This window comes from Microcaecilia unicolor, chromosome 2, assembly GCF_901765095.1.
Source record: "Microcaecilia unicolor chromosome 2, aMicUni1.1, whole genome shotgun sequence".
NCBI classification, from domain to species: domain Eukaryota; kingdom Metazoa; phylum Chordata; class Amphibia; order Gymnophiona; family Siphonopidae; genus Microcaecilia; species Microcaecilia unicolor.
Genome location: NC_044032.1, coordinates 239,452,851 through 239,467,219, shown reverse-complemented (window position 1 = coordinate 239,467,219; position 14,369 = coordinate 239,452,851). Strand labels below are relative to the sequence as shown.

Genomic DNA, 14,369 nt, shown 5'->3' with positions numbered 1-14,369 from the left:
GTGTGGAAAGACCTAAGCTGCCAGATGGTGTGCCTTGAAATTAAAGCACCACAATTATTACACTGTCTAAAAGTCATTTTGATTCGTTGGAGATGGTATGTAGTGGTATACTATGATGGTCATAATTCACTTGGACCAACTTTTACTAAGGCGCGCTCACGTTTTTTAGCGTGTGCTAAAATTGGGTGTGCACTAAATGTTAGCTACGCCAATGCATTTCTATGGGCATCTCTAATGTTTAGAGTGCACCCAATTTTAAACAAAGACAATATAAAAAATACTGGAAACCAACATTGAATCAGCAACAGGCAAACCCAACAGATACTTAAAATATTCCATAAGAAGCTTTTAAGGAGCAATTAAATAAAATTTAGGAAAAAAGGAGTAAAGTTTTTAGCTAGATACAAATAATCCTAAAGCTCAACTTGTTCATGTGCAAAAAATTTGTTTTTTCCAGAGAAAATTACTGTCACTTGATTTTCTAAAGGCTTCAAGGAAGAATCCAGACCCTTCTATACTGAGTCCTTCAGAGCCAATTTAACAATTTGCTGTGAAAAAGTACCAATTTGAGGTAAAATTTGTTGTACTGTAGATTTTGTTTGAAGAAGAAGAGTCCAAAAACACTACAAAGAAAAATCCATCTGTGCAAAGTCACTTGGAATATACCAAATATCTTCATCTCAAGAAACATGTAAGGTGATGCGAAAGAAAATATAGACATCTGAGTTTTAATAGCTCAAATAAAGAAGCAGCAAGTTGGAGAGCACTGGGAACGTGATCATAATTACGAGCTGAAATAGAATTTCCTTAACAACTAACACACAGTGCAACAGGAGGAGTCATAGCTATAGGGCTCAAAACGCTGCAGAATAATATCAAGAGACACAGATATAATTTACAAAGAAGCATGTGAAGTTTGACGACAGGATATGAATTTACTGGGGCACTGGAACTCATAGAAGGCATAAATTATCCCTTCCCTCTCACTTTTAGAAAAAAAATAGCTCCATGGGCCTCAGGAATTACTCAGTGAGACTATATAGCTATTTGAACTACGGACCACCCGTGCTTTCACGCGATACTGGAGTGAATGATGTCAGAAGGGGGTGAAGCAAAGTTTGCAAAGCTCTGAGCAGTCCAAGTCCTCCGGCATAGTTTAAGCTGGCCCCCTGAGTGCGCCTGCATCTTAACAGAAAGCATATAGACAGACAAGATAGCGTAACAGGAGCTAGGTAGTGAATAAGGGGAATGACTTAAAGAAAGTTGCACGTGTAGCCAGAAAGGTACATGGAAAGGATCTCAGCTAGGGTAGGCGTGGATAAGCGAGTCCCGCTACGGTACTGTATTTGCAGCTGGTGTTAGTTAGTTGCTTCTTCCATTACAGGCTTGGAAGAAGAGGCAAGGTTTCACCTGCTTCCTGAAGTATAGTCTTGATGCCTTTCAGAGAGTGCATTCCAGAGTGTGAGGGCTACTCTAGAGAAGATTGATTGACCTGTGTCATGTCGAGTGATGGCTTTCGGAGAGGGATACTCCTTGGAACATATCTTCCCAATGCCTCCAGCAGTACCCTTTCTCATGCAGGCAACAGACGCAAACAGATATTTTTACGCTGTTGAGTATGCACAAAGTGTGTCTTTTGCCGACTTGCAGGCTGTTTTTTTGCGGCTATGTGTGGAAGTCCTAGAATAAAGGCCTGGAAAAGGAGGTACCTTGAACCCCCCACCCTTATTCAGCCATGCAGGTTGGCATTCAGCAACCTTTACTTTCTGGCATCATTTAGCAGCACTAAAGCAGTCTGCTCTTCTTCCTTGCCACCAGCTCCAAGGTTTCCCTGCTCATGCGCTAGAGACAGCTGCCAGCGGCTGTTGTTAAGGACAATCTGAAGGAGGCATCCTGCAGTGTCTTTTTAGCACAGTAGGTAGCACACCAATCTCATAATGTGAAGGTCTTGAGTTCAATCCTCAGAAAAGGCAGCTGAGGCTAGATGTCTGTTTTTCATTTTGGGATACAGATGGGTTGTGGTGGGTTTTCTTTCTGAGTCTGCACTCAGAGTGCAGAGAGGTGCCGATTATCCCAGGCAGACAAGCCATCAGCTCCTCGTTAGTATAGTGGTAAGTATCCCTGCCTGTCACGCAGGAGACTGGGGTTCAATTCCCCAACGGGGAGGTAGGTTGTATTCCTTTTCCCTTTGATCTATGCACCCTAGTCCTATGGTCTTCATTCTCCTGAGGAGTTTCTTTAGGATTGCACAAGGGCTCTTCTGATCAGTTTAAAACCGCATTGTATGGCTGCAGAGGCTTTTATTACAGGAGACAATCGTGATCTCTCACCCTCCGCCTCTCTCCCAAGGGCCCCCCCAGAATCTCTAGAGTTGCTAACAAGGAGATCTAATAACCACGATCTCTGCAGGGGACAACCAATGAAGGAGTGTAAAACATAGTAACATAGTAAATGACTACAGATAAAGACCTGAATGGTCCATTCAGTCTGCCCAACAAGATAAACTCATTTTACATGGTATGCAATACTTTATATGTATATCTGAGTTTGATTTGTCCCTGCCTTTCTCAGGGCACAGACTGTAGAAGTCCGCCCTGCAACGGGTTTATTCTCCAAATACCTGCGTCACCACCCAATGTCCGCTAAGATTCCATAGATCCATTCCTTCTAAACAGGAAGCAGATGCTATCCAAAATAGCGGAGGGTGAAGAGGCTACTGTCTAGCCGGTGAAATACCCCTAAAGCTTTCAGTGTGGCTCAGGGTATGGGGCTCTTAGGGGACAGACTGAGCAGGAATCTCCTTTCCATTACAGTTTTCGTTGAAGGAGTCGTTTTCGCTTCTAGTCCGTTTTCCTCCCATGAAAGCCAACTTTGGCACTTTGGTCGTGCGAGTGTGGCTGCACTACGGACCACCCGTGCTTTCACGCGATACCGGAGGGAATGATGTCAGAAGGGGGCGGAGCAAAGTTTGCAAAGCTCTGAGCAGTTCAAGTCCTCCGGCATAGTTTAAGCTGGCCTGACTGGCTCCCCGACTGTGCCTGCATCTTAATAGAAAGCATGTAGACAGACAAGACAGCATAACAGGAGTTGGGTAGTGAATAAGGGGAATGACTTAAAGAAAGTTGCACGTGTAGCCAGAAAGGTACATGGAAAGGATCTCAGCTAGGGTAGGCGTGGATAAGCGAGTCCCGCTACGGTACTGTATTTGCAGCCGGTGTTAGTTAGTTGCTTCTTCCATTACAGGCTTGGAAGAAGAGGCAAGGTTTCACCTGCTTCCTGAAGTGTAGTCTTGATGCCTTTCAGAGAGTGCATTCCAGAGTGTGAGGGCTACTTTGGAGAAGATTGATTGACTGGTGTCAGTCGAGTGATGGCTTTCGGAGAGGGATACTCCTTGGAACATATCTTCCCAATGCCTCCAGCAGTACCCTTCCTCATGCAGGCAACAGATGCAAGCAGATATTTTTACGCTGTTGAGTATGCACAAAGTGTGTCTTTTGCCGACTTACAGGCCGTTTTTTGCGGCTATGTGTGGAAGTTCTAGAATAAAGGCCTGGAAAAGGAGGTACCTTGAACCCCCCACCCCTCAGTCAGCCATGCAGGTCGGCATCCAGCAACGTTTTCTTTCTGGCATCATTTAGCAGCACTAAAGCAGTCTGCTCTTCTTCCTTGCCACCAGCTCCAAGGTTTCCCTGCTCATGCGCTAGAGACAGCTGCCAGCGGCTGTTGTTAAGGACAATCTGAAGGAGGCATCCTGCAGTGTCTTTTTAGCACAGTAGGTAGCACACCAATCTCATAATGTGAAGGTCTTGAGTTCAATCCTCAGAAAAGGCAGCTGAGGCTAGATGTCTGTTTTTCATTTTGGGATACAGATGGGTTGTGGTGGGTTTTCTTTCTGAGTCTGCACTCAGAGTGCAGAGAGGTGCCGATTATCCCAGGCAGACAAGCCATCAGCTCCTCGTTAGTATAGTGGTAAGTATCCCTGCCTGTCACGCAGGAGACTGGGGTTCAATTCCCCAACGGGGAGGTAGGTTGTATTCCTTTTCCCTTTGATCTATGCACCCTAGTCCTATGGTCTTCATTCTCCTGAGGAGTTTCTTTAGGATTGCACAAGGGCTCTTCTGATCAGTTTAAAACCGCATTGTATGGCTGCAGAGGCTTTTATTACAGGAGACAATCGTGATCTCTCACCCTCCGCCTCTCTCCCAAGGGCCCCCCCAGAATCTCTAGAGTTGCTAACAAGGAGATCTAATAACCACGATCTCTGCAGGGGACAACCAATGAAGGAGTGTAAAACATAGTAACATAGTAAATGACTACAGATAAAGACCTGAATGGTCCATTCAGTCTGCCCAACAAGATAAACTCATTTTACATGGTATGCAATACTTTATATGTATATCTGAGTTTGATTTGTCCCTGCCTTTCTCAGGGCACAGACTGTAGAAGTCCGCCCTGCAACGGGTTTATTCTCCAAATACCTGCGTCACCACCCAATGTCCGCTAAGATTCCATAGATCCATTCCTTCTAAACAGGAAGCAGATGCTATCCAAAATAGCGGAGGGTGAAGAGGCTACTGTCTAGCCGGTGAAATACCCCTAAAGCTTTCAGTGTGGCTCAGGGTATGGGGCTCTTAGGGGACAGACTGAGCAGGAATCTCCTTTCCATTACAGTTTTCGTTGAAGGAGTCGTTTTCGCTTCTAGTCCGTTTTCCTCCCATGAAAGCCAACTTTGGCACTTTGGTCGTGCGAGTGTGGCTGCACTACGGACCACCCGTGCTTTCACGCGATACCGGAGGGAATGATGTCAGAAGGGGGCGGAGCAAAGTTTGCAAAGCTCTGAGCAGTTCAAGTCCTCCGGCATAGTTTAAGCTGGCCTGACTGGCTCCCCGACTGTGCCTGCATCTTAATAGAAAGCATGTAGACAGACAAGACAGCATAACAGGAGTTGGGTAGTGAATAAGGGGAATGACTTAAAGAAAGTTGCACGTGTAGCCAGAAAGGTACATGGAAAGGATCTCAGCTAGGGTAGGCGTGGATAAGCGAGTCCCGCTACGGTACTGTATTTGCAGCCGGTGTTAGTTAGTTGCTTCTTCCATTACAGGCTTGGAAGAAGAGGCAAGGTTTCACCTGCTTCCTGAAGTGTAGTCTTGATGCCTTTCAGAGAGTGCATTCCAGAGTGTGAGGGCTACTTTGGAGAAGATTGATTGACTGGTGTCAGTCGAGTGATGGCTTTCGGAGAGGGATACTCCTTGGAACATATCTTCCCAATGCCTCCAGCAGTACCCTTCCTCATGCAGGCAACAGATGCAAGCAGATATTTTTACGCTGTTGAGTATGCACAAAGTGTGTCTTTTGCCGACTTACAGGCCGTTTTTTGCGGCTATGTGTGGAAGTTCTAGAATAAAGGCCTGGAAAAGGAGGTACCTTGAACCCCCCACCCCTCAGTCAGCCATGCAGGTCGGCATCCAGCAACGTTTTCTTTCTGGCATCATTTAGCACCAGTGAAGCAGTCTGCTCTTCTTCCTTGCCACCAGCTCCAAGGTTTCCCTGCTCACGCGCTAGAGACAGCCGCCAGCGACCCTTGTTAAGGACTCTCTGAAGGAGACATCCTGCAGAGCCTTCTTAGCACAGTAGGTTGCTTGTCAGTCTCATAATCTGAAGGGGACTGAGTTCAATCCTCAGAGAAGGCAGCTGAGGCTAGTTGTCTGGTTTTCATTTTGGGAGACAGATGGGTTGTGGTGGGTTTTCTTTCTGAGTCTGCGCTCAGAGTGCAGAGAGGTGCTGATTATCCCAGGCAGGCAAGCAATCAGTTCCTGGTTAATAATAGTGGTAAGTTAGGTGACTAGGGAGGCACTTGGGGAGGGGTCCGACAGCAGGGAGGCAGCTGCTGTTCGGATGAGTGGGAGGAAGAAGAGGTACCTTTGGGGGGGGGGGGGTGAGAGAATGGGTGGAGCCCAGATTATCAACCACCAGTTAGAGTGTCGGATAACTGAAGGTTGGTTAACCAGGACTCTACTGTATTATAGATAAGATATTGGCATATTGTATTCAGAGGTTTGGGGTGTTTCAGAAGAGGTGGGCCCTACTTGACACATGGCTTCAGAGACAGTGCTGTATAGTGACATAATTGGCTTGAATGTAATGACCAGGAAGGGATGGGAGGAGGCTTGTGGTTATAGGAAGGTTGTTCTGTATTTGTTGGTAACAGAGCTGGATCTTAGAAAAGCCAACAGGATGTAATTAGCGTAAATTACATGCTTGTCTCTTCTGTGCTGAAAAATGTTTATAAAATAAAGAATTATACAAAAAGGTATATTGTGCGATTTTATAGGATTGTTTTGGAATGATTACAATTTTTGAGTTTAATTTTCAAAAATTTGAGGAGAGGGGGAGGGATGAAAGTGAAGGGGGAGAGCATAAGGCTGAAAGTTCTCCAAGGGCATCCAATACCTTTGCACCCGTCTTGATGGTATTTAGATACGCTACCACTGTGGTGCACATTACTAAGTCTAGCTGTTAATATTCCTGAAAACTGGACTGGATGCTGAATATCTCCATTTCACAACAGAACAGGTATAGCACAGGCAGAAGCAGTACAAGCTTTTCCACAGGGTCTCCCTCTGGAGGAGAGGATAATACCGCACGGGTCTTTATCTGCCGTCATTTACTATGATACTATCCAGCTTATTTTCGAAAGAGAAAGACGCCCGTATTTCGACCCAAATCGGGAGATGGGCGTCTTTCTCCCGTGTGCTACCAAATCGGTATAATCGAAAGCTGATTTTGGTCGTCTTCAACTGCATTCCGTCGCAGGAACGAACAAAGTTGACGGGGGTGTGTCAGAGGCATGGCGAAGGTGGGACTGGGGCGTGGTTATCGGCCGAGGAGAGATGGACGTCTTTAGCTGATATTCGAAACAAGAAGGGCATTTTTGACAAGAATTTGGTCCGCTTTATTTGGACCCTTTGTTTTTCAGGTCCAAGTCCCAAAAAAGTGCCCCAACTGACCAGATGACCACTGGAGGGAATCGGGGATCACCTCCCCTGACTCCCACAGTGGTCACTAACCCCTCCCACCAAAAGAAACCCACTTTAAAAACTTTATTTCCAGCCTCTATGACAGCCTCAAATGCCGTACCCACCTCCATGACAGCAGAATGTGTTCTATCCTGTGACAGCCTTTCCCTGGTTCTGATGTGGCTCTCGGGTGAGTGTGACACCTTTTCTGTTATGCGCACTGCAGAGTCACATCAGTAATGCATTGTGGTGGGTGTAGGGTATTGGGCTCCGTGATTCCAGTAGCTTGTGTTAAATGCTCACAATGTTGGTATCTCGTCTAGGTAGTGGTGAGCCCTTAGGTTCTCTGAGGCCCGTAGGACCTCAGAGGACTGCCGCGCACCCCGGATCCTCACCCGCGGCGACCGCCGTTCACCGGAGGTTGAGCCCCCAGCTGCAGGCGGCCAGCGGGACTGCTGGAACTGCGGGGTGACGGCCGGCCTGGCGGAACACCAGCAACACAGTCCCGACTGAGTGGCTAGCAGGGACGGCTAGCGCTGCAAAAGCACAGTCTCTGAGGGTGGCTAGCAAGGACGGCTAGCGAAAGGAACACAGTCTCTGAAGGTAGCTAGCAAGGACGGCTAGCAGGACGAAGAACACAGTCTCCGAGGGTGGCCAGCAAGGACGGCTAGCGGAAGGAACACAGTCTCTGAAGGTGGCTAGCAAGGACGGCTAGCAGGACGAAGAACACAGTCTCTGAGGGTGGCTAGCAAGGACGGCTAGCGAAAGGAACACAGTCTCTGAAGTGGCTAGCAAGGACGGCTAGCAGGACGAAGAACACAGTCTCTGAAGTGGCTAGCAAGGACGGCTAGCAGGACGAAGAACACAATCCCTGAAGTGGCTAGCAAGGACGGCTAGCAGGATGAAGAACACAGTCTCTGAGGGTGGCTAGCAAGGACGGCTAGCAGGATGAAGAACACAATCCCTGAAGTGGCTAGCAAGGACGGCTAGCAGGACGAAGAACACAATCCCTGAAGTGGCTAGCAAGGACGGCTAGCAGGACGAAGAACACAATTCCTGAAGTGGCTTCTGACATTTGAAACGGAAGCCCCGAGCCCTCCTTGTTCCGGGGTTTAAATCCCCCGCCCGTCCATCCTCTCCCTGGAGAAGAGCCAATCCCTGTAGCCCTGACAGGCAAGGATGGCCGGGATTGGAGGACCCGCCTCGCAGGCGGAGTTCCTCCTGCCATGCACCAATCCGGCGCAAGGGGGCGGGACTTGCAATCCTCTCAGCTCCGGTCGGGGAGACAACGACGCCGCCGCCATCTTGGCCGGCGTCCTCCCTTCCCTGGGGCCGGCGTTCGTTCCCGTGGGTCGCCAGCCTTGGGCCGCCCCGCGGAAGTGCCGGCCCCGTCGGCGGCCTGTCTCTGCCGCACCGGGGCCCGCGGCCCCCGCCGACCATCGCTCCCCGCCGCGGGAGCACTGGTAAGGTCCCGAAACGGGACAGTTGGTAGTTGGTAGGCCCTACTCCCATGGTGCTTTCCCCCCTGCTTACTGGGTCAGAGTGTGCCCTGTTTTGTTTCTGGTAGTCCATGAGGAAGTGGCCATTTTTGTAAGCCAGTTTTAGATCCCTTTCATGTGTTACCCACGTTAGAGAACTTAGGCCCAGATGCATTAAAGTCGTCGGTAATTCCCGTTCCCTACCGATTCCATAGTGAATCGGTAGGGAACGAGAATTCATTAAGGAAAGGGAATGCAAATGAGCTACTCGTTGTAGCTCCGTTGCATTCACCATTACCTCGATAGCCAGTCGGAGAATTGGGACATCCCATTCGGTTATGCTCCTCTTCCAGGTCTCTTCAGCCAATCAAGCGCGTCTAGCTTGCTGGTGTCAGCTAAATGCACTCTGATTGGCTGAAAAGACCTGGAAGAGGAGCATAATGGAAAGGGACGTCCCGAACTCCGGATTGACTCGCACGTCCCCGATTCCCTTCTCCTCGCACAGCTACAGAAGGTGAGCAGCGCCGGGGAGACAAAACTAAAAAAACAAAAACAAAAACAAAAAAACGGCAAAAAGACAAATAAAAGACGTCCCTCACAAGCACAGGAAGAGTACGTCCATAAAGGATGCCCCTCACGTGCGCTCGCTGCTTTTTTTTTCTTTTTTACCTTTTTTTGGGGCCCTTTTCCTTTCCGATTCTCTCACAGGAGCCCTAATGAGAGGTGCAGACCTCCCGTTAGGGTTCCCACGGTAAGGGAATCGGAAAAACGGTAGTGCAGCTCATTATAATAGCCTTTGGATAATTTGCATTCCATTTTCGTTGCCTGCTACCGTGACAGGGAAAATGCCCTTAGTGCATGCCCCCGGTAAACTACTTGCATTTTAAACTGGCTGGAACCAGTTTAAAACGGAAGTTGTGGGCTCGTTAGGCTTAATGCATCTGGCCCTCAGTTATTACCTTGCATGTTGCTGAAAGAGGGCATTGTACAGCATTCTGCCAGCTCTGACCTACTACTAATCTCAGTACCAGGAAGACTCTTTGCCAGTGGGGCACAACCTCTGATCCGCAGTTAACTGTGAGTAAACGTGCTTATTCAAATAAAGGACTTTTTCAAAGAGATTAGTCTTCAGGTGTCAACTGGTGTGCCAAGGTTATACAGCAGCAACAAGCCCTAGAGGCTTGCGTGTATGCAGGTCCCTGGAGCACTTTTAGTGGGTACCGCAGTGCACTTCAGGCAGGCGGACCCAGGCCCATCCCCCCTACCTGTAACACTTGTGCTGGTAAATTGGAGGCCTCCAAAACCCACTGTACCCACATATAGGTGCTCCATTCACCCCTAAGAGCTATGGTAGTGTTGTACATTTGTGGGTAGTGGGTTTGGGGGGAGGGGGGTTGGGGGCTCAGCACCCGTGGTAAGGGAGCTATGCATGTAGGAGCGTTTTCTGAAATCCACCGCACTGACCTCTAGGGTGTCCAGTTGGTTTCCTGGCATGTCAGGGGGGGTGAGTGTACTATGAATCCTGGCCCCTCCCACGACCAAATGGCTTGGATTGGGACGTTTTTGAGGTGGCATTATCGCTAAAAAAAACCAAACGCCCAGCTCACAAACGACTAAATCCATGGCATTTTGGTCCGTACAAACCGTATTTTCGAAACGAAAGATGGACGCCCATTTTTTTTGAAAATACGGTCTTTCCCACCCCTTCATGTACCCATTCTCGGACATAGACGACCATGGAGATGGGCGTTCGCGTTCGATTATGCCCCTCCACATGTTACAGTCTTTGATCCTCTGTACATTTTATTTTCACTGCTGAGACTAACAACGGCATTGCCATATTGGGGCCTAGGTTCCAAGGGGGCAATTTTCAAATAAGTTGTGTGGTTTGCAATGCACGTGGAAGTTTTTTTTTACACATGTAGTTTACACAGAAAATCTACCCAAGCTCTGTCAACCCAACCACTAGGGCTGGTGGAGTTTTCTGAGCTTGCCAGCAGAAGACAAGAAGGAAAAGCTGGCATTATAAGAGAAGAGAGACAGAGAAGTGAATAAGGGAAACTCTTAGGCACAGGGCTGATGTTGGAAATGGTGAGAACAAAGTTGGACCATGTCAAAGATTGAGATATATCACTTCAAAGAGTGCGATTGAAGGCCAAAGAAGGAGAGTTTTTTAGACGGTTTGTATAAGGTCTAAATCTAGAAATATTTTAAGGGTCTAAATCTGGAAAGATTTAAGAGTAGTATTGCTTTGAAAATAAAAGAAAGCAGTATTAGATGATATTTGCTTTTCTTTGGAGCCTCTGAATGAATGGGAAAAGGAATCCCGTTTAGAAGGAATGGATCCACAGAATCTTAGTGGAGATTGGGTGGCAACGCTGGTAATTGGGAAGCAAAACCAGTGTTGGGCAGACGTCTACGGTCTACACCCTGATCATGACTGAATAGATACGGATGGGACTGAGTGTAAATTTTAAGGGTCTTCAACGTTAGCTTCAGAACTTTTAGTACAAGAAGAGTGCTGGGCAGACTTCTACAGTCTGTGCCCCGAGAATGGAAAGGACAAAAGAAACTCGGGTATACATATAAAGTATCACATACCATGTAAAATGAGTTTATCTTGTTGGGCGGACTGGATGGACCATACAGGTCTTTATCTGCTGTCATTTACTATGTTACTAATGCAGAGAAAAGACAATATGGGTAAATTCTCTGTCTGTGCTGAAAACAGCTCTCCACTCAGTGGTTGAAAGCATGTGCTAGTAGCTTCAGAGAAAAGGGATGGGGCTGGGGTGGCAGTACATAGGAAGGTGTGCTCAGATTTATTTCTTCTGGTGAGGCCACCTGGCTTTTCTTCTCTTTGAGTAGGAAGGAGAGGGAATCCAAAATCACACAAGCGAAAGCGAGTAGCCAAAAAAGCACAAGGAGCCTTTAAGAGTGGGGACGTCACACTGGGAGTTATCTACATAAAGAAGGTACTGAAATCTTAGCGATCATTGAACCTTCTTTATGCTGATGACTCCCAGAGGTACCTCTCTAGACAAGGAATTCAGTCCGAAATCACAGTTTGCTTGTATGACATTGACACTTGGATTTGGATTTTGGATCTGACTTCTTGCCTTTTCAAAAGTATGCTTAAAAGATATTGTGATCCCTGAAGCAGGTGTCCATACCAAAACATAGATTTGTGTCGGGTCTTTGGACACAATCGTAATATCCTCTGGTGGACATTGATACATTCTTTTTGACTGCATGTGGATATTATATGTTGGACTTTTGGATTCTTATTATGATTGATTTTATTAAAGATTTAAGATTCACTGCCTCTAGTTCTCCTATTTGTAGAAATCCTTGGTCTGACCCTACTTGGTGAGGAATACGTTACTTCATCCTTGGACAGTGACTGCATAACTCTGTGACTATGCTGAAGCCTTTGGCACCACCTTGTGGATCAGGTGTGGAAGCACCAGTAGAGGCTAGAGTCTCAGGCTTTATTGCATGTTGCAGTGGTATGGAGGCCTCTGGAAGAAGTACCCATATTCAGTACCACTTTAAAGAAGTCCAGGATGCTTGCTGTACATTTATGTAGAAGTATTCAGCTACTTACGCAGATGCAGAAATCTGGTTGTGAGATATAGTCCCAGAGCTAGGTTTTAAAGCAGATAGGAAAACATTTCTAGAGCTTATACTGCTTCGTTATTTGGCTTGCACCTCAATACAAGTTTTAAACATGTATGTAGTGCTACAAGCAGTGCACAGATACACAGAAAGGACAGTTCCTGCTCCGTGGAGCTTACATTCTAATAATGGATATACATAGCATATCTTTTCATTACGGCACACCCAGAACCAATCAGCATTGTATAGACTTTTAAATGCTATCAAATTACCTTTTAAATGTCCCACCCCTCCCCTTCAGTGATTCAGTTCCTGTGGCTGTGATCAGGCAGGGATAGAACATTTTGTTTTACTTGTTTCTAAAACTGATAACTGGTAAAAATTATGAGGCCGGTCAGCATTGGGTGCTGGCTGCATAAGTGCTTCTGTTTAAATTTCCTATCCTACAGAATGCATAATTGTTGGACAAAAGTTATTCATGTGGAGGGTAATTGTAAAAAGGTGCCAAGTCTATTTTTAGGATATCAGCATAACAGGTCAAGTATGTGCTGATATTTTAGTGTGATCATTCATACAAACTATATAGCTGCTATAAATTTTCATGGCTAGATTGTGAAAACATGCATAGTTGGGCGGCCCTCCTACATCCCACCCAAATTCCGGAACCCATGTGAATGCCCTCCTGTGAAGTACTTAAAGAAGAGGTTTTCAACCTAGTATATGCTGAATTTTTTTTGTTGTTGTTGAGGGGGTAAGACTCACAAGGAGGTTATATATGGTGTCCAACATGCAAAACTCAGAATCATCTAAATTTCAGAAAATTATTGAAGACCACCTTGTTCAAGAAGGCTTACGTTCCAGACTCAACCTAAATGACCTCTTCTTGGTTTCAACAACATTTCATTGACCCTTTTATCTTGTATTATCTTATTATCTTTGCTGTTTTATATGATACCTATTTGATTACTATCTTACTATTACATTGTTTAATTGTACTTTTCTGAACTGTAGCCTACCTACGGTTATGTGTAAGCCACATTGAGCCTACAACTAGTGGGAAAATGTGGGGTATAAATGTGTTAAATAAATAAAATAAAAAATAAAATAAATCTTTAAATGGCCCCTGATGCAGGCACTGTCATAACAAAACATGTTGGGCTGGATGACAGATCATAATAAAGTCTGGACATAATTACTTCCTTCTATTGCCAAGTGTCACAGTTACCTGGTGGAATTACCCTGGAAATACCTTGTCACCTGCAGTTAGTGCCCAATTAAAACACTTTACATATTTTAATAAGGCAATTTGTAACATGCAACCACCTTTACCTTTACAAGAGAGCAGATCTTATCACTATAAGCTAATCTTATCACTATTGAGCAAAAATGGTAGCAATAAAATCTGGTTCAAATATTAAACAAAACCCAACCTGTACTGAGAAGAGAGTTTATTTGTTAAAGGTCACAACACATATTGTTTTGTCTACACAGAGGGAAAAGACCTTAGTGACTCTCATATGTGCTATTGGGAGCATATGGAAGAAACTCACAGGAACACCACCATCATTTGTCATAAAAACCCTCCATATTTTATTTAAATTATACCATAACTCATTTTTTAATGAAGTGACAGATTTCTTATTACTATTATTATGGTGATCATAAAATCATAACTCCGTTATCAAGTAACTGTCCAAACTACTTTTCAAAAAATATCAAAATGTATTTATTATTTTTATTCATTTATTAGGATTTATTTACTGCCTTTTTGAAGAAATTCATTCAAAGCAGTGTACAGTATGAATAAATCAAACATGAGCAATAGACAATAACAGCAGTAAAAATATTCAAATAACAATACAAAGTATGGCATAGTATACTACTTGCACTGTCAACACAATATGTAATAGAACATTTTAATTGACAGTGTAGGGTATAAGTAAGATGGAACATATAGATAGGTAAGAGAGTAAGAAAATAAGGTGATTAATTTAAAGAAAGGTGCATATGTGTGTGTGACTAGCAAGTTAGTTACTTCTTCCATTAAAGGTCTGGTTGAAGAGCAAAGCTTTCACCTGCTTCCTGAAGTACAGATAATTCAACAACTGCTTCTCTTTAAAGCAACCTGAAATACAGGAACTTATCTTTATCTGATATAATGCTCCATGGCTCTATGAAGCAGTGGCGTAGCTATGTGGGGCCTAAGGGGGCCTGGGCCCCCATAGATTTGGCCCTGGCTCCCCTGCCGACGATCCCC

At 45.6% G+C, this 14,369-nt stretch overlaps 2 non-coding genes across 2 annotated transcripts; both read left to right on the top strand.

Moving 5' to 3' along the window:
• The first annotated feature begins 2,094 nt into the window (after positions 1 to 2,094).
• Positions 2,095 to 2,166, top strand: TRNAD-GUC. Its single transcript has one exon. It is a non-coding gene; the product is annotated as a tRNA-Asp (tRNA).
• Positions 2,167 to 3,952: 1,786 nt separating this feature from the next.
• Positions 3,953 to 4,024, top strand: TRNAD-GUC. The gene has a single exon. It is a non-coding gene; the product is annotated as a tRNA-Asp (tRNA).
• The last annotated feature ends 10,345 nt before the right edge of the window (positions 4,025 to 14,369 follow it).